We start from the raw sequence: 19684 nt of genomic DNA on the forward strand, positions 1-19684 counted from the left end.
AGAGGCCAACAAATAACTGTTCCTTAGTGAAGAATGATGTCTTGTGGACTTGTTCCTTCTAGTGATGCCCCTCATTGTTTACACCTTCCCAGAGCAGAGTAAATGTTGGCAAATTAGAGAAGCAGCATTTCAGACTTGGTCTCAAAATCACAGAATGGGTTGGGCTGGAAGGGAGCACAGTGATTCATCTGGTCCAACCTCCCTGCTCAAGCAGGATCATCCCAGAGCACAGGGCACAGGATTGTGTCCAGATGAGTCTGGAATATCTCCAGTGATGGAGACCCTCTCTGGACAATCTGTTCCAATGCTTGGTTACTGCACAGAAAAGTTCTTCCTCACATTCAGGTAGAACTTCCTGGGCATCAGCTTCTGCTTCTTGTCCTATGGCTTGTCACCACCAAGCAGAGCTTGGTTCCATCCTCTGACACCCTCCCTTCATGTACTTATATGCACTTTCAAGTCTTTCCTCCTTAGTGCCATGTAAGAGGTTTTTCTATGCCTCAGCCCCTCTGAAGACTTTAATGTATGGAGACCCTTACACCATTGGCCTTGACCCAGTTGTAGTGACTGTCCAAAAACACTAACAAGGAAAAGAAGAGCAGAAGTAAGAAATCCGTAAATCTACAAGAAGTCAGGTTCACAGCTGACTAAAGGCAGATTAATCTGCCATTGCCTGAGAACAAGCTCACAGCCAGTTACTACAGAGCAACCAAGAATCAGCAGCTATTGATGGTCTGAGCCCTTCAAAGTCCTGATATTCCATCTGCTGCTGCTCTATCAGTCATCCAAACCGAGTTTCATGCTCACTGGGATCCATCCTACAACTAACAGCTGAGGTGGTGCTGCTCACTGATACAAGATCCAGTTTAAGGCAGCAGTTCTTCACCTTGACTAAACTGGCCATTCCCAAGGATCTGATGGAAATCTGGGTGCAAGATCAAAACCAAATGTATATCTAAGCCCAGAGAAGCAGAACAGACATCAAAAGCACTGACAAGGATGCTCCAGATTTCAGCAGAGACTTCAGCACCTCCCTATCAGCCTCAAACGGGAAGAAGTTGACTCAAAGAACCACAGAAAGAGAAAAAAACATTTTAATATAGAGGCAGGCACATTTATCAGCTAAAAGAAAAACCTCCTTCTCCATTGGGATTTGCCTTGGTAAACAGAGAAGACACAAGTCAACCAAACCACCCAGCCAACTCTCAGAGCCAGTCCCCCTACTCGCTCCAGCAGGACGCTCTGCAGCTCCCCTCCTCTGAAGTTTGCTTACATTACTGCCTCCCTTTGCTGACATTGGCAGCTTTCTCAAGCCTTTGCATAACTGTTTTTTCTGGGATATACTTAATCTATCTTATTTTTATCCCATCTGTGAGAAGCAGAGGCTGCAGCTTGAACCGCTCTGCTCCGGCGGCGCTGCCAGCCCTGCAGATCCCAGCACCCCTGGCCAGGCTGCTCTGCTGCTTTCTGTTTATCTGCTGCTCCTGGGCACTCACCCATGTCCTGTCCCAAACACACCAGGAATGTGCAAGGCCTCCTAAAGGCCTCTTTCAAGGTGAATTAACTGAGCCTCATGCATACAATATTGCTGAGCGTGGAACTTTTCAGACTTTCCTTTTTTCCATATACAGTTTTAAATGGGTTTAGATTGAAAATCTTCCTGAGGGGTCTCATGTGTTCTGCATACACAGGTCCTGCAAATGAAGTTGGATGGAATCCACTCCAGCTCAGGGGGTTCCCAGCAAGGATACAGGGACATTAGTGACACAGGTGCTGCATCAAAGGGAGACAGAGCCAAGAGACAGTGACAGCTTTACCCAGGTCAGCTGCTGGCAGTGCTGGAAATGCCAGTGCCAAGGATGGTACCACTTGAAAAGCAGGGGAGGGATGCCTGTTGTAGCTGCCATGGGATTTGAGCCAAGGGAAATCTGTGGCTGCTGTTATCCAGGAAGATGGGCTGAATGGTCTCACTAGCTCTTTCTGAGCTTTCACTTAGGTACTTAAACAGATGGGTTTGCCTACCTTGTGAGACTGTGAACAGAAGGATGTGAGATGGTGGCCAGTGATGGGTGCTACACCCTGGACCACGCTGGGAAATTCTCCAGGATGCAAGGAGTCATACAACCATAGAAGCTGGAAGAGACCTCCAGGATCATCAGTTTCAACCATTAACCCAGCACTGCCAAGCCCACCACTAAACCATGGCCCTCAGAGCCACATCTACATGTTTGTTAAATCCCTTCAGGGGTGGTGACCCCACCACTGCCCTGGGCAGCCTGATCCAATGATTGACAACTGTCTCTGTGAAGAAATTCTTCTGATATCCAATCTAAACTGCTCTTTGTGCAACTTGAGGCCTTTTACCCTTGTCCTGCCTCTTGTTTCCTGGAAGAAGGGATCAACCCTCACCTGGCTCCAACCTCCTGTCAGGGATTGTAGAGAGCCAGGAGTGAGGCTGTTTCTCTCCTGCTACTCAAGGTAGCACTGCATTGGTACTAACCCTATGGTTTGGAAGCATGAACAATATGTCATTGTCACAATGAGATCTGTAAAACTACTTAAAGCAACTGTTTGTAAATCCATTTGGGTTTCTAGGTTCAAACATTTGTAAATCCATTCCCACCAACTGGGAATACATGAGACAGTGACTATCTGACAAATCTCCAGTTATACAGGAAGGCATAAAGACAGTATCTTTTTTTATATCAATATTTTTAATCAAAATTTCCTGAAGTAAATTAGTAAAACAAAGATTTTTTTTATATATATAAAAGAACCTACTTAAATACTTAACTTTCCCTTCCACTGTCCCCAATTCTGAATGAAGGAGCAGGACACAAAGTCCTTTTATTAAAAAGGACTGACAGGTCAGATTATACTCTTATATCACTTCATCATCTTAATTTTAAAAATCCATATGCCACCTTGCACAACATTAGAAAATTATTTTTATTTATACATAATTGGGTAACCTTTGAATATTTACCTCTTTATTTTTATTTCCCCCCTTTTCTTCACTAGCTCACTGGCCAGCAAGGAAATGCACAGACATGGGTGTTCTTCATTTGTTTGCAGAATGCTTCAGACTTAGGGATTAATTAATTCAAAAAAACAGAGTACATGGAGTTCTTGTGGAGAGGGATGTAATTACTGCATTTGAAGTTCTCCAGAAAGAATGTTAAAGTAGCAATTTTTTGGAGTTAATGTCTTTTCCTGCTGCTCATTCTGGCTGGAGGCATCCTGTCTTTCCTGACTAGGATCCATCTATTCCTTACTGAAATAAGGAGATAGAGGAGATGTCTCCTGTGAGATTGAGTGGGGAAACAGCTGAGGTCCACAGGTGAAGCAGGAAAACACAAAAGACCTGGAATGCTCATTTTCCTAAGGATTTCACTTAATCAAATTATCACCAAACTGCAAGCCATTTCTAACCACTAATTACCCACCGCCTGGAAACTATTTTGAACAAATGTAAATGTACAAAATTTGGTTAATGATAGCCTTGAAATGTAGATCCTGGGAAGCCTGTGAACTTTAACAACTGTGGAGAAACAAAACCAGAGTTTCTTTTCATAACTTTGATCCTGTTCTAGGGGTAATACACAGGCACACATAACGGATCTTTCCTTCCTCTCTATTTTCTTGCCAAAGATGCTCTTTGGAAACAGCACTGTAGCTGCTCCACACCATTTATCCTCCAGAATATATCAGATGTTATTTAAATGAATGCATGCCAGAGCTTTTCTACAGTGCCTCCTGGTAAACTGCAGCCATGAAGAGCCTACATTTAGACTGAAGGGGCCAAAAAAAGCTGAACTGAAATCAAACAGAACAACTCCATCTCATCATACAGTACCAGACTCTGCATGATGATGTAACAGATTAAACACTTAAAAGAACTAATGACAGATCACAGGTGTTTCCCCACAAACACTGCAGCCTGCCCCAGCACTGATTTCTTCTCCTTTGAACCTCACAGGAATGAACTTGGCACTGTGTATTGCACCAGAGCAGTGCCACAGCTGAATCAACCCCCCAGGCATGGACCAAGGGGAAACAGCCCCCAGATACCCTCAAGAAGCCCTTGGCCCAATAGAAACACAAAGGTAGAACTAATTCCCTTGAAAGCCATGGAGATTTAATTTTAAGTTTTCCCATACTAAGTTTTTAATCTGAATATCTTTATGGCCCTTTGCATATTAAAACCATCAGGTTGTTTTCTGTAGACCAAAGTTCAAGCCCCTGTGGAGGTTCACTTTTTCCATGTCACCATTCAGTCCATACAATCTCCATCACAAAATTTCTGCTCAAAAGCAAGACCCAAAGCTCAGGAATTCAGTGAAAGAGAGGATAGAAGAACTGATGCAGCTCCTCATCTGCCTACCTTGTGACTGGGTCTTGAAATTACAACTGCCCAAAAATAAAGTTTATGCAGATTTAGAAGACAAGCAGGACAAAACCATGACACAGGCAAGCTGCATCCATTTATCAGTAAAGCAAAAGCAAATACAGGTGGAACAGCAGATTTTTTTTTCCCAAGCTTCTGTTTGGAATCTGCTTTTTCTTCCAAGGTCAACAAAAGATCTAGTTTCAAAGTTTTGCATATATACTTTAAGAGTTAGCATGCTGTGAGGTCTCACTGCAACAGCACGTGTTTTCTCAGGCAGCATATGCAGCAAGAAGTCATGGGGATTTCTCCACCCTTTCCTCCTTATTGACACAAAGCAATCACATGGAGCTTTTCAATTTTCCAGGGTACCACAAGCAAGAAGGAATGAAACCTCTGACAGATGGCTTTGAGTAGCACCCCCACTTTGCATTTGGATAAGATGACCCTCCTTGTGTCCCAGATGTTGGACTGGGGAAGGGCACAGCATCCTTGTTCTTCCAGCTGCACTTGGTCTCCTCCTCAGGTCCATAGTGGTCTTGTGAGACACATTAGTACCCAAGAAACCACTGAGACAGGGATATAATTTAGGGTGCTTTAGGGTCAAGCTGTGCTTTTTTGAAATAACTGTAAGCTGTCCAGGAGGCATGAAAAGGCAGCGTAGGAGGTTTAATGTCCACTTCACAAGCTTGCTTCTCTTTAGTAGGTGGTTTTCTTCATATCTTTGCCTGCATTCTTATATTACACAAAAAATGCCTTCCTTCCTCCCTAAGTCAAATTTTCTTTTGCTGGCTGCTATATGCTTTCACTTCATCTCTGAGGTGATTCACACTATGTGATCTCTGCCATGAGGGAAAAGAATCAAAGGTCAAGAAAGCTCTAGTGGTTTTTATGTAGCAGTGAGTTCTGTAGTAATGAACATTTCAGGCTCTGGAACTTTGCCATCTATGCTCTTACACACCTTACTCACAAGATTTGTGAGTATTAGAAAAGGCTTCCAAGGGAATTGGTGAAATCACCAGTCCCTGGAAGCATTAAAAAGGTGTGTAGATGTGGTACTAAGGGACATAGATAAGTGGTGAACACAGTGGTGTTGGGTTAATGGTTGGACTCAATGAAACTAGAGGTCTTTCCCAACCCTGTGTTTCCATGATTCTGTGATTTTATTCCAAACCTGGTTAGCCACCAGATAAGGCTGAGGAACCTGAATGTGTCAAGGGCATGAACCACTGGAGCACTCAATGTCCTCAGACACAGGTGCTTCGACATTCCTAAAGTTTTCCTCCAGCATCGTGGCCACCAAACATCAGCACCTGACTCAGTGAGAGAGACATCAATTCAGTTATTCATCTCCCCACAAAAAGTATGCCACACATACTCACTTCAGAATTGGGAACCTATTTGTCTGATTCTGGAGTCAATTTACACCATTTACACCTGCTTTAAGGACATCTTATATACTCAGGAAGAGGTGAAAGCAGCTTAATGTACCTGAGAATTGGTCCCACAAAATCTCCACCTACCCTGTAGCAGCTATTATCACCCAGAACAGGAACAGCATGTGTTTCAGAAAACAAACCACACCGGTTCAGGGCAAATGGGTGCAGAGGCTTTATCATTGTTGCAGTGCCAGGAAAATGAACAAATTTGCCCCCTGGGTTGAAGCTAAAGGAACAGAATTCTTGAGCCCTGCCTAAAATCACATGGGTCTGTTTGGCTCGTCTGATGTTGTTCCATGGTGATTCACAAGCATTGCTCTGCCTTGCTGTGTGATGCTTGGCAGCCAGCTGCACAGTCAAAGCTGTGCAGAGAGCAAACCAGGGCCCTCATGCAAACTTCTTTTTTTTTTTTTTTTTCCTTGCAAGAAAGCTCCTGCCTCAGAGACAACTCTAGAAAACTACAGGCGAGGTCCGGACAGAATCAGCAAGTATTTAGTGTTGTTAAAAAATAAAACCAGATTGCACGGCCTGATAGCCAAATGATCCCCTCCTAACATGCATAATTTCTTTTAGTAACAACAGGCAGTGCTTCACACATCACTTTGAAAATAAAGATTAAGGTCAAGAATACTTCCCCAGATTGCAGCCTGTACTTTGCACTTGCAAAACCTGAGTTATGGAAGTTGACTTGGAGCCGTGTTTAATAAAAGCCTTACCCAGGTGTCACAATAGTGACCCTGTAGCCATCCCACCCAGCAGCATGCCTGTTTTAAGTATTGAGGCATTCAGCAGAATCAGAAGGAGTCAGGAGCACTGAATTTCTGAGGAGAGACTCAGAACCCACACTGTACATGTAGGGTCCAAGGAAACAGGGGTCTGGGAAGGGCAGTTGGTGTTCCCTTCTGTGCCCAGTGAGGAGCTGCTGAGAGCCAGCCAGCTGGAAACACCAGGGATGTATCTGCACAGGCACCTGCCTCCTGGATTGCTCCTCTCAGAAGCTGACATGGCACAGAAGCCTGTCCTAAATATCAGCTGGAATTTCTCACAAGTGGTGCATGAGATATTCACCACCTGGCACAGCATCCTCCTGAAGCACAGGGGATGCAGACCCAGGCAGGGAAGCACAACATGAAGGTGGAGGTTGGCTTAAACAAGAGCAAGGTGTACTTCTGTCTCTGGGAAGGGTTTCTGCTGCACTGTTGCTGTCCTTATGTGAAACTCGTGTTTTGAAGCAGTTTGTCAGGAAGCATTAGCATGCCTGGCAGATTTGTCTAGCTTGGACTTCTTCAGAGAAGGGAATGAAGGGAATTCCCAATTTTGCATGTTTAAACAGTAAGACTGAAAGCTATATCCTGCTGACCAAATCTCAGATCTTGCAGGCTCAGTGCTGTTCAAGCATCCTTAGCAGGCTGAAGAGCACCTTTCTGACTTCTGAATTGCAGCAGAGGAAGAAAACACTTACAGAGCTCTTCAAGAAAAAAAGGAAGGCCTTCAAAATGAAATGGAGACTGGCCACCAACAGCTCCTGCTTGTGGGAGAAAGTAAGGAATCTTCCCTACAACTTGGGCACATCTTAACCCCTTCATTCCTGTGCACACTTGGCACCACACACTGCTGTGACATTTGACATTCATTGCTCCTGGGAGAGCTTTTTGTACTTGCTCTGCAGTCCAAATCTACTAAATACATATTAATCTAATTGTAACCATTGTACCAAGCAGAGGAAAAGAATTAAGAAACTTCAGCTTACAATGTGCCAACCATTCCAAAAATCAGATCATTTTGGAGAATAAACAATGAGAAACAACAAAACAGGAGTCAGAGGAATTGGAGTCGTTCACGGTCACTGATGTAGCAAATCAGCACTGCAGTTTAACACAGACAAATGTAGTGTAAAGTAATATATCTGAGGGAAAGGACTGGATGTGAAAGCACATATTTAAATGTGACATTCATGCAGTACACTAGCCAGGAAAATGAGGCTGATTTCATTAAAGAAAAATAAATCTCTGAAGACTATACAGTCCATGGATATATTAATAAAAAAGAAGGGGGAAAAAGTACTCCTAGCATAATTTAGGCTCTCTCAGAGGGGAATCACAGTGACTAGTAAAATGAGAGAAATACAATATAGATTTTATTAAGTTATTGAAATTAGTCTGGATGGGAAACTCCAAAATACTGTCTTACAGGAAGTGTGAGAAGTACCAGTGAGGATTATAGGTCAGCTTCAGCTGCTGCCTCAGTACTGGGTCTGATGACCAAGAAGAAACCTCAGTTTAGATAGCAAGCTCCTTGGATATATTTAAGATAGCACCTGCATATTTAAATTATGGCAACCTCAGATGTTCTCAGCTTTTCACTGCACCAGCCCCTGTGGAACCAAACCCCACTTCAAGGACAGGCAAGGAGAAGAGAGCAGGGATTAGTGATTTTTCCATTGCCAATGGTCAGTGGAGGAGGAGAAGGCTGAATTATTGTGGTCACAGAGGAAATCAAAGGGCAGATCTGTGCTTTTTTCATAACCACAGAACACCTCTGAGAACTCTCCAAAGTGCAGGTACACAGATGTACTCACTCCAGAGAAAACCAGCCTCTGCTGGTGTGGGAAGGGACAGACTGCTCCCTGCTCCTGAGGTTGGCAGCAAATTAACTCTGGCCAAGGACACTGCAGGCAAACTCCTTGTTTTTAGCAAAGCCATGGTTCTGCATGGGTGCAAACAGCCTGTGATGCACTCAGAGACTCCTCCCCAGTGAACTGCTGGGAACTTCCATCAGGAAGATGAGGTCCAAACAGCTTGAGCTGTGGCTCTGTGGAAATCAGGTATCTCAGAGTGAGCACCACAACACTGACCTTCCTCAGAGGCCAAATTTATTCTCAGCAGAGAAAGAAAACTTCTGAGTTGCCAGATTAAGCTAATCAAGAACTAACAAGAACTGGAGGAGCAACAGGAGTGGCCTCCTCCGCTCTGCCTCCAGAGAAAAATCTGGCTTTTATTACAGAATTCCAGCCTAGAGCTTCCTCCCACAGGATAGACCAAGGAGGCCCAGACTTGTATGAATTAACCAAAAATAACACTTCCAGGGAGGGAGAGGATGATTGAGGGAATTGCTGATGGGATACAGAGGCCTCTCACCTCCTTCTCACCAATTTAAGTCCAGAAGTCAGGAGGAAGGAGAGAAAGCCTCTGACTTTGAGAAGTCTGCTGCCTTTATCTGTTTTACTGGGAAGCAAGTGACTGCCACAACCACCATCATGTCAGGCAGCCCCACGCCAGTGGACAGAAGAACAAAAACTGTCCTTCCCATCTCCACAATGATCCATTTTAAAGAGCTGTAGGTTGAATGTGGCAAGGCTCAGATTGATAGTGACCCCCAGACTCCACCAGCAAATATGTTTAAAATAGCCAAAGCAAACAGGATTTTGTTTGGGGAGAGAGGGAAGTTGGCACCTTTTTGGCTGTGTTTGGCCAGCAGCAGGGCTATGGTCTGGTTAATCCTGACCATCTCCACTGCACATCCTCACTGCTGTGGCAATGTCCCATTAGCAGAGGGGATCAGCAGCTCCCTGGAGCAAGGAGGCAGCACTGTCCTCAGGTAGTGGCACTGCATTAGAAGGAAAACAAGAAATTTGTGCAGGCGAGCTGAAGATTCACTAGAGCGTGTAAATGTTACCTAAATTTGTGCATCAGCATTTAAATACCACGAGAACTGGAGCTGGAGCTAAGCAAGAGCAAAGCAGATGAACACAGAGTGTCTGATTCAGCCTGGGGAGATGGGAAAGCACAGGGAGCTGGGAAGCACCCACAGACTGGGCCAAGGCTAGAGAGAGACTCTGTGAGAATCTGTGAGAATTCTGTGAGAATCTGGAGCAGGTGGTAGCCAACATGCTGGTGGGCAGCAGCACAGAATCCTTCGAGCAACCTTGGGCAGCAAGCTCAAGCACTGAAGCAGAACAAAGCAGATCAGAAAAAAGGAGCCCAGCTCCATAAGAATCCACCAGTGACGGGAGATGTCTCCTGGGGGTCTCTGGCCATCATGGTTTGTGGAGCTGCAGAGGGGTCTGCCTCAGGGATGAGAAGCAGCACAGTTAAAAGGCAGGACTTGCTTGCCCTGCCCTTGTGCAAGATGATACAGGGGGAAGGGAAGCACATGCTCACCCCCCTTCTTGCAGAGTGTTCACAACCTGTGGCCTCTCAGAACACTGGTTCCCCCACCTCAGTGGAGCTGCCACCACGAGAGGCTTTACTCAAGTTAGTGCTTCGGTGAGGTAACCTAAGACAACAGGATTAAACTGAAAGAGACAATTTATGTTGTGCAACAGGAAATATTTCCAGACAGTAAAGTCTGTTGGGCTCCAGAGCACTTTCCCAAGGTAAGCAGCAGAGCTGGAATGGCCATCCCTTGGCCCATCTGTCAAGGCTACACAAGCACTGTGTGGTGTGGAGAACACGCTCGCACAAGGAGGAGGCAAGACAGGACCCTGGGTGTGCTCTGTTACAGCAGCTCTGTGCAAAAACAGGGACCCAGAATCTGCTTAGACACAGAACACATTTCTATTGACAGAAGTAAAAGCTGAGATGTAGCACAAGTAAGGAAAAAAAGGAAGCTAGAAAGGTCTTGCTGGTAGTTTAGACCCTTCAGCTCCCATCATGATCTCACCCTTAGTGGGTTTCTCTTGCTTTGATTTCTCCTTTGCAAGTGTCAGAAAAAAAGCAGATATTAAGGGACTGATTCTTACCTGCCCTCCACTGCAGTAAATCAAGAATAACATCACTGAAATCAGCAGTGATGAAGTGAACTCGGCTTAAAATGAAGGGGGTTCACATTTAAATCCAAAAAAATTAAGGAGGAAATTATGTTCACCTCCCAATTAGCACATAGGTAAAGTTTTGGGATAGTTTAAAAATCAACTTACAAAACCTGCACTTGAGACAGATGTTCATCTCTCAATGTCTGTATATATGGGTGGATTTCCAAAGGACTGGAGGTCCCATTCCCCTTTCATTCACCCAAGCAGCCCCTGAAGCCCAGTTAACCCCCAGCCACCTTGCACAGGCAATGACTCCATTCACCTCAGAGCTGACTTGCCTGTTGAACCCCTGTGGAAATGCCAGTCTGTCACCCCATTTCCTTTCACATGAGAATACAGAGCACAGCTCCAGGTAAGTGCTGCTTCCTGGGCTCCTAGGAGGTGCTGGGAGCAACTCTTGTTACACTTTCTCTCCTCCCTCTGTTACATGAGCTCATTACTCTCTTGGCTACCTCTGCTAGTAAACTCACCCCTGCCAGAGCCCATTCTTCAGCCCTGAAGCCAATTGGCACAGCCTGACGACTACATATTATTAAACTCTCTTACACTCTGAAACAAGGTGACTACATCCAAACTGCCTTTCGAGTGTCCTGGCCCTTCCTGAACTCCAGCAACACCCAAAAGTTCCTCAGATCGAGCAGTGTGGTAGCACAGACCCTTCCAGACCAGCTCACTTGAACATGTAAGCCTGCTGTGAGAATACTGAAAGTGAATACTTTTTGATAAATCCTTCAGGAGCACAACACTCAGAAAGAGTCTGGGAGACTGGAAGACCCAAAAAAGGATTTCCTACTCAACTTGATTAAAAAAAAAAAAAAAAAAAAAAATAAAAAAAAAAAAAAGTGAAAGAAGTGGAGGAACTGTGAAACAAACTTTGAGTTTTTACCTAGAAACTGGCTCCAGGCAAAGCTGTCAGTGAATGTCTCCTGGGTCCCCCACTGCCCGTGGCAGCAAGACAAGGGGTGCCAAGGCTGGACAGGGAGCTTGAACTTTCCCCAGCCATGGGTGGAGATTTGCCTTGGCTGGAGGCAGGAGAGGGACTGAAGTGCACAGGGTGAGCCCAAAGTCCCTTTCCTACATCTCGTACCTTCTTCCACCACTTTCCCTTAGGGAAGGGGGGACAGAGAGAACTCTACTGCCAAACCAGCATAAAACGAGAGGGAGCTGAGGGAGTAACACGAATCAAGCAGTGACTCGGTGGTAAACACACCATACGTACACAAAGCCTTGGCATCATTTTTCCTGGGGCCAACTCCAAGGTTTTTATTGCCCCATTTATAATTAGCTGGTAAATATTGTACATATAATCGACCTTTCTAAATACTGCAGGTGTTGGGAGCTTATCCTGCCTGTGAAGACCCGGGGTTGTGCAGCACCGATTTAGTTGCCGGTGTGTAATGCTCTGCAAGCGCTTTTCCCCTCGCTTACTGACACATTGAGATTTACTGCCCTGTGTCAGTGAGTTCAAGAAAGCCTTTTAACTCTGGGAGCTCCGGGAACCGGCTCCAGCACATGCTTCAGGATTTATCCGTCAGTTTGTTCCGCCTTGTTTGTCCAAGAAACAGTCAAGACTGAACGAGTCAGGAATGACAGAAATAGTACATGAAGTCACAGTTGCTCCACTTTAAAGCACAAGCATTTGTGTGGTTTTCCTACCAAATATATGTGCGTTCAGAGAGCAAATAAGGCAATGGTAAAGGAAAGGCAGCGCAGGCAGGATTTTACAGATGCCAGCTGAGTTGTGTCCGCTCCTCCAAGCGAGGGTAACACAGACTTCCACATGTATCAGCTCTTTCTGCTCAGGAAAGCAATCCTCGGGACTGGACACACTCACAAACCCCGTGAACTCTGCCGCAAGCCAGCCCTGGGAAAAATCACTAAACTGAAGCCGAAAGACAAACACGCAAGAGAAAACGCTGAGCAGCCGCTGCGCTTTGCCTCACCTCCGCTCACTGCCTGCCCGGCTTCTGCCCATGCCCGTGCTGCTCTCCCTCTGTTAAATAGCCCTGCTTTCCGCCACTCACATCAAGCCACCAGCACAACAGCACCGCTGCCAGCCCTCGCTGCTGTCCCACGGAGTGACACTGGCACCGGGTTCCCGTCCCGTCCCCATCCCGCGCCCCCTCCCCACCCGAACACCGCCCGGCATCCCTCGGCCACCTGCACGGACAGCAGCACACGGCGGCCGTCTCTGCCGGACCAGGATGTGTTCGCGCTCACCCTCAGCCTCCCAGCAGCCTGAGAAGTACAGCGAGCTGCGCCGAGAGAAGAAAGTTGTTGCAGCGCTGGGTTTGTCGGCAGCGGGCTGGGAGCCGAGCCGTGGGGACGGCAGGAGAGGAATGCGGTGTGCCGGGCGGGAGGGCGAGGTGTGCCCGGCGCTGTCACATCCTCCCCAAAAGCCGCGGCCGGGAGGGAGGGAGGGAGGGAGGACGCGTCTGCGGGAGGGCTGGAGCGCGGAGCGAGTGTCGGGGAGGGCAGCAACAGGAAATGACACAGAAACTTCACCAGGCTCCAATCCAAACTTGGCCCCTGACATGAAAGAGAGGGGAGGCAACTGGGGGCGGGTGGGGGGGAAGAGAAATTTTTCCCCCTCATTAACCAGCGTAAAAATCTGCTGACTTGGAAAAAAAAAATTCACTGTGACAAGTTTTATTAAAGCAAAGAGTGAAGGGGGGTAGGGGCGGGATTCCCATCAGAGTTTATTTATGTGAGCAGGAGTGGTGCGATGATGTTATACACCAAGAGCAAAATGGCATTTTCAGCAGTTTCCTGGCTTTTCAAAGCTCTCGAACGTGTGCCTGAGGGCAGCAGGCAGGAGCGAGGTCCCCACTCCTGCATCCCGTGGGGCAGCGGCTGCCCCAAGAGCCGGGCAGCTGTGCAGGGAGCGCTCCGAAATGCAACTGTGCAAGGAACGCTGTGAGATGGAGCTGTGCAGGGAGTGCTATGAAATGCAGCTGTGCAGGGAGAGCTCTGAAATGCAGCTGTGCAAGGAGCGCTCCGAAATGCAGCGCTGCAGGAACCGCTCCGAGATGCAGCTGTGCAGGGAGTGCTATGAAATGCAGCTGTGCAGGGAGGACTCCGAAATGCAGCTGTGCAAGGAGCGCTCCGAAAAGCAGCGCTGCAGGAACCGCTCCGAAATGCAGCTGTGCAGGGAGCACTGTGAAATGCAGCTGTGCAGGGAGGACTCCGAAATGCAGCTGGGCATGGAGCGCTCCAGAATGCAGCTGTGCAGGGAGCACTCCAAAATGCAGCTGTGCAGGGTGTGCTGTGAATGCAGCAGTGCAGGGAGCACTGTGAATGCAGCTGTGCAGGGAGCACTCCAAAATGCAGCTGTGCAGGGTGTGCTGTGAATGCAGCAGTGCAGGGAGCACTGTGAATGCAGCTGTGCAGGGAGCACTCCAAACTGCAGCGCTGCCCGGGGCTGCAGGGAGCCGCTGCTGCCCGCAGCTCCCAGAGCAGAGGGGATGGGTGGTGGCATCTGCAGTGCCAGGGGTGCTGTGCCAGCCTGGAGACGAGCACACGGGCCCCCACACCTCAGGCACCTGCCAGATGTGCCAATGGCACAACTCACAGAAGCAGAAAACCACACTTTGCTTGGATCCAACCAAACTTTGCTTGGATGGATGCAATAAACTGCCTTTATTGAACAAAGTCGGATGGATACTTCAGAAGCATATAATCATAAAATCATTACAGTTTAAAAGGACCCCAAATATTACCAAATCCAGCTAACAACAATGTGTTCACCGCTAAACTATATCCCAACTATCACACCTACACATTTTTGGAACACTTCCAAGGATAGTGACTCCACTATGTTCCTGAACAACCTGTTCCAGTGCCTGACCAGCTTTCCAGTGTAGAAATTTTTTCCTGATATCCAATCAAATGGATTTTCTAATGGCATTATTCCTGATCTATTTGCAATGTTTTCCTAATATCCACTCTAACCTTTCAGCAAGGCAAACCCTCTGAACACCTCTCTACAATGCTGGGTGCAAGGGCATAGCAGCTATTGAACTTGGTGGCAGTTTTTAAAGCATCCTTTAGACCTAACACCTAAAATGTGTCCTTCACAGGCTAGCCCAGACCTAGCCTGACTTTGGGCTCTCTGCAAATCCCACCTGCCCTTGCAGCAGGCAGTGCCCTAAACTCTTTGATAGGAACCCATAGGACTTTCTAATGGGTCCCCATCTTCCTGATTTGGTTCCCAAACCACTGCTGAAACGTGGGTGAGATGCCTACACAATAAGGTCACTGTAGAGTGAGATCAAATGCTGTTTAGAAGAAGCTGAATCACTCCTCATCCTACTGAAAGATGTCTTATCTCATATAGTAAACCATAGGGATTCTTGGAATCCAGATCTAAGCTCAGATTTAACTCTTTCCTGGAAAGAAAATATAAACATAGCCATTCTGCCTATGAAAGTGGTAAGTGGGTTTTTTTCCTAAAAAGCTGAACTTTCTCAGGCTAAAGATGGCCTCACTGAGACTTTTCCATTTACCAATCAGTTTTATAGGAATATAATATTCTCACTAAATCAAGAATTTTAAAATATTCCTATTTAATATTCCTATTTTAAGACCAGGTAAGATCACTCATTTGATAATTTTGATCACCTGGCCTGATCACCTGCAAGCTGAAGGCACAGAATAGTGTCCCAAAACAACATTTTAATCATTACAAATTATAGCACATCATGCAAAGACCCACTCCCCCCCTCCACCCCCCCCAAATAAGAAGCTTTCAAGGAAGGACAACCCAGTCCAAATAAGTTATTTCAGTGGCTATCACCCCATCAAGAAGAAGGGCTGCCTTTCTGATCTGCATTTGTCTGGCTTCACTCTCCACTCTCCACCCTGGCCATCATCATCACTCTCTCCAGGAAGCTGCAGATCAGGCAAGGACAGAGGAGGCTGCAGCCCACCAAGGTCCAGCCCATCCTCAGTTTACCCCTAGAACAGCAGGAATATTTCAAGCCCAGGCATTGCTGGGGACCCTCCAATATTTTGGTTGAAAGCAGCCAGGCTATGGAACCCTGAGTGGAAACTGGAGCCTGCTGCTCCTTCACTATGCAAGCTCAACTTTACAAAACCACAGACAGGTCATCTCATAACCTTGTCCTGAATAAATAAAAATAGCTGGGCTGTTTTAGTCTCTCATGGTGAGGCAGATTTATGAACAAACCACAAACCGTGCCTGTCAGTCTTTCAAGATCCATTTCCATTGCATTAAAGTTCTTTTTCAAATGTGCCTACCAGAACTGGATGTGGTATTACCTCACCTATAGTGTAAATTTTTAACAGACTTGGACTCCTATCCAGTTGCTCCATCAGATGCACCCCTCTCTTTGCTGTGCCTTTGTGAATGCAGTAGCGACCTAACAAGCTGAATTGGGGATTTATTGTTATAGTATCATTTTACTCCAAACTTCAGCCTTGAACACAAAACACTTTCAGATTTGGCATTTATACAGTGTTCAACATATGCTTTGATCCAAACAAGGGCTTTGACCTGCCCAACCTTTGGCATATTTTTTTCAGTCCTGTGAATGACTTGAGCACAATCGTACGGTATCGGTTGTCACTTCCTTAATGAGAGGTTATTTTCAATTAATCAAAGAAATATAAACAGAGCCTTGTATCAAGTTTAAATAAGCTCAGAATAGTTCTGCCCTTAAAACAGATGTCTAAAGCTGTGTCTCCTTTCAGATCAGAGCTAGTGCACTGTCAAGAAGAAATCTTGCAGATCTGTTTGCTCAACCAGCTCAAAAAAAACCAAGTATCAGCTCCAAACCCTGACCTAGCGCAGTGTGGCCCATTGAAGTCAGTGAATTGGGCAGCCCATGATGCAGATTAGGGTAACCAGGCCAAAATCAGATTTGTGAGGTCTTTACAGATTAGAGAGAGCAGCAGAAGGGAATTAGATAGCACCATATTATTTCAAAGTAAGGCTAGCCCTGTATCAAGCCCAGCACACCATAGCTGTTTCCTCATGGTTCTGATCATGAAGAGATCAAATAATAAAATGAGAAGAGGAAGAGATTAACTAAATAGGGTCAGGGCTGCTCTTTGGTCCCAGGGCCAGCAGGCACAGCCTCAGGCACAGTGGGGGCTAAATGCCCTTAACCTCCACAAGAGAATGGCCCCATGCAGATCTCTTGTTGGGAGCAATCTCTGGGTCAGGCTGTGCCAGAGGCTTGGTACCCCACCCTAGGGTAAACAGGGACCATGATAACATTTAACACCATAAAAGTTTTTGGCAGGGCCCTGGTGCTGTTAAATTAACTTAACCAATATACTAAATATAGCTAATTTCAGAATGGTAAGTTACCCAAAAGATCCACAAGACTTTCTTATTCATCCTGAAGCCTTGGGAAAATACAGGCTTGTCCTGTGAGTCTCAGACTTTTCCATACAGCTTTAACATCCTTGTTTCTTGTACTTCAGACATTGGTTTTTGTCTGTAAGCTTTCCAAGGTAAGGAGCACATCTATTCCTATAGCTTGGCCCTTGCTTGTCATTTCAAAAACCAGAGTTTTAATCCATGGAGTGGGATGTATCTGAACTCTGCTTAGCCAGCCCAGGGGTAGAATCTGAGCCAAATATCTGCACTGTCTCTCTCTAGTTAATAGAGATTGACCCTTGTGGAGGATAATTTGTTTTGCTCATACACAGTTTAACACAGGTAAGATAAATCCCTTCTAGAGCTGATTCTCCTACTACAGGGATTATTAGTCTAGCTAATTACTTCAATCTCTGTACCTAATTTTCCTTGTCTTCCAAGGGGGTCAAAAATAAGATATGTATTTACATATCAGAGCAAAACATAGATTATTTCATATCTATAAAATAAATATTATAATAGTGTTGTCATGACTTTGATGTCAGAAACAAGTCATCTTGTATAGCCTCTAAATGAGGTAAACTCTGATCAGGACATTAAGTTTTCATGGAATTACCACTGGAGCCCAAGGTGCTGGGTGACACTAAAGTACATATTCTCAGCAGATATCCACTCTGGGTTACAGGGTGTCAAAGGAGGGGAAAGCTACCATGTATTTTTACATATATATATAATTAAGTGTCTCTGCATTAGATGCCATTTTCTCTCAGTAAAAATATTCACTATAATCAGTCAGCTTTTCTGAAAGTGTGTTCTGATAATCTGAGCTCATTCAAAAATAGCACCTGCAGCAAAACCCAGCAGAGGTAGGAAACACATTTGAGAGTATTCACTTGGCAACTTGCTTCCTGGAAAATGAACATCACATTTCCATTTCTACCTAGAAATAAGAGTAGAGAAGAGAAATGGCTTGTTGCAAATGGACAGGTTTTGCCTGTTTATTTGTGAGAATGAGCAACATGCAGCTATTGAGATTCTAGGGTGAAATAGCCCACATGAACTTGGCTGCTATAGAAGGGGAATTTATAAGGGTTTTCTTTTACTTCTTTGTCTTTGTTTGTCTTTGCTTTACTTCCTTTTCTTTAGCCCAAATGGCATCATGGTCTCTGGTGGAAACCAGTGGGACCTGTGGCTGAAGGACCTACACAACCCTGGACAAGGACAGAGGAGGGGAACCAATCTTTTTTTATCCTTTTGACAGATCTATAACTAAAACCACAACATAAACCATGTGCCAAAATACTGGGTTTATTAGCTATACTCTCACCTGGGAAAACTATTTCTGTTTGAAAGAATACCTTAAACTGCTTACAGCAGCAGGATTAAGGTGTGGTGAATTCAAACAGAAGGAATAGTCTTACATAATTTATTTTTTTCCTTCAGTACCTTTAATTTCATTCTAGATTCTCTGAATCCCACAAGAAAAATTACAATGCCTCTGAGATGTACTCTTTTCTGGCTTTTGCAGTTTTTATATGTTAACATTGGATTAACTGCTATTTTATAAAAAAAAAAAATTTAATAAATTTCCATGCATGTCTGCTCCTCCCCTGCTATTTTTGGTATTTATGAAGCCAGCTACATAAACTTCAGGGGCAAATGACCTTTAAAATCTAATGAAGATCTGTAATATCTACATTCTCTGTATTTTACAAAAGGAGAAAAGCTGGTTTCTTCTTCTCCCCTCTCCCTGCTCCCCTTTACCCCCAAACAGATAGGAATTTTCTCTCAAGCCTGTCTCTCTCCAGAAAAATCTGACCTACAAATGGCTTTCTCATAACTCAGCAGACTAGTTTAGTCCTCACATGGATTAATCATTAACCACATAAGCACATGTTGTCCATTTTGCCCAACCTAATCAATGTGCTATAAATAAAATAACTCTAAAAGCAGGTTTCACCATTCTTATCCAAGCTGTTGCTGCAAGTCCTTGTAACTCCCAAAGCCACTCACATTAGAAACATTAATCACTTGATTATAATTCAAAGCATCAGCTCTCTACAGCTGAAACTCCCCAGCACTTGACTTTGGCTAGACCTCTAACCTCAACTTATCACTTTCAGGCGTACTCCACATTTTCTTCTCCAATCTGTCACTAATGTAGGAAAGACGTGGGAAGCTGCTTTCAGAAGGTATTTTTAACCTAGGAGTGTCTCATTAAAAAGAGAGCTTAGTATAGAAACTCTGAAACAAAACCTTTCCCACTTAACTTAGAACAGCAACCTGAAAATACCAGAGGGGCATTTCACCAGAACTATGTAATTTTAAACCAAAGCAACATAAAGGAATAGGAAGCTCTTTTGGAAAAGACACTGTTGAGTGTAATTCCTATCTACTCCACAAATATTTTATATGATCATAGGATTATCTGTAGAGCTTTGTATTTTCCATTTTGAATGAAGGGGGCTGAATCAAGCCATCTATTATTCTGATTTGCCTGCTCATTCATTAAGAGTGTATTTGTACAGTTTGGGTTGTTTCTACTTATTTCAGCTGACAGCATGGAGATCATATTCCATCTTGACCAAAGGTTTTTAAAGCTGAGAGAAACAAAAGATTAATTGTAGGATATTATTTTTAAGCCTCATGTGTTTTAGTCTGGAAATAGAAAGACAAAGATAAAACTCCCAGAAGGACAG

General features: G+C 45.0%; 1 protein-coding gene across 8 annotated transcripts in view; it reads right to left on the minus strand.

Annotated features, from left to right (window-relative positions):
• Positions 1-19684, minus strand: part of EVA1A (eva-1 homolog A, regulator of programmed cell death) — a gene marked incomplete at its 3' end in the record, with an annotated part of 202172 nt that overhangs the window by 51147 nt on the left and 131341 nt on the right. For 2 of the 8 annotated variants that reach the window (XM_079298051.1, XM_079298048.1), the window contains exon 1: positions 12800-12809. The exons of 4 other annotated variants lie outside the window; for them this stretch is intronic. Of the gene's footprint in view, positions 1-12582; positions 12605-12799; positions 12810-12859; positions 13103-19684 lie in introns of those variants that run through there. 2 more of the 8 variants (XM_079298055.1, XM_079298056.1) reach the window with 2 other exon arrangements.

Source organism: Erithacus rubecula (genome assembly GCF_903797595.1).
Source record: "Erithacus rubecula genome assembly, chromosome: 2".
NCBI lineage: Eukaryota > Metazoa > Chordata > Aves > Passeriformes > Muscicapidae > Erithacus > Erithacus rubecula.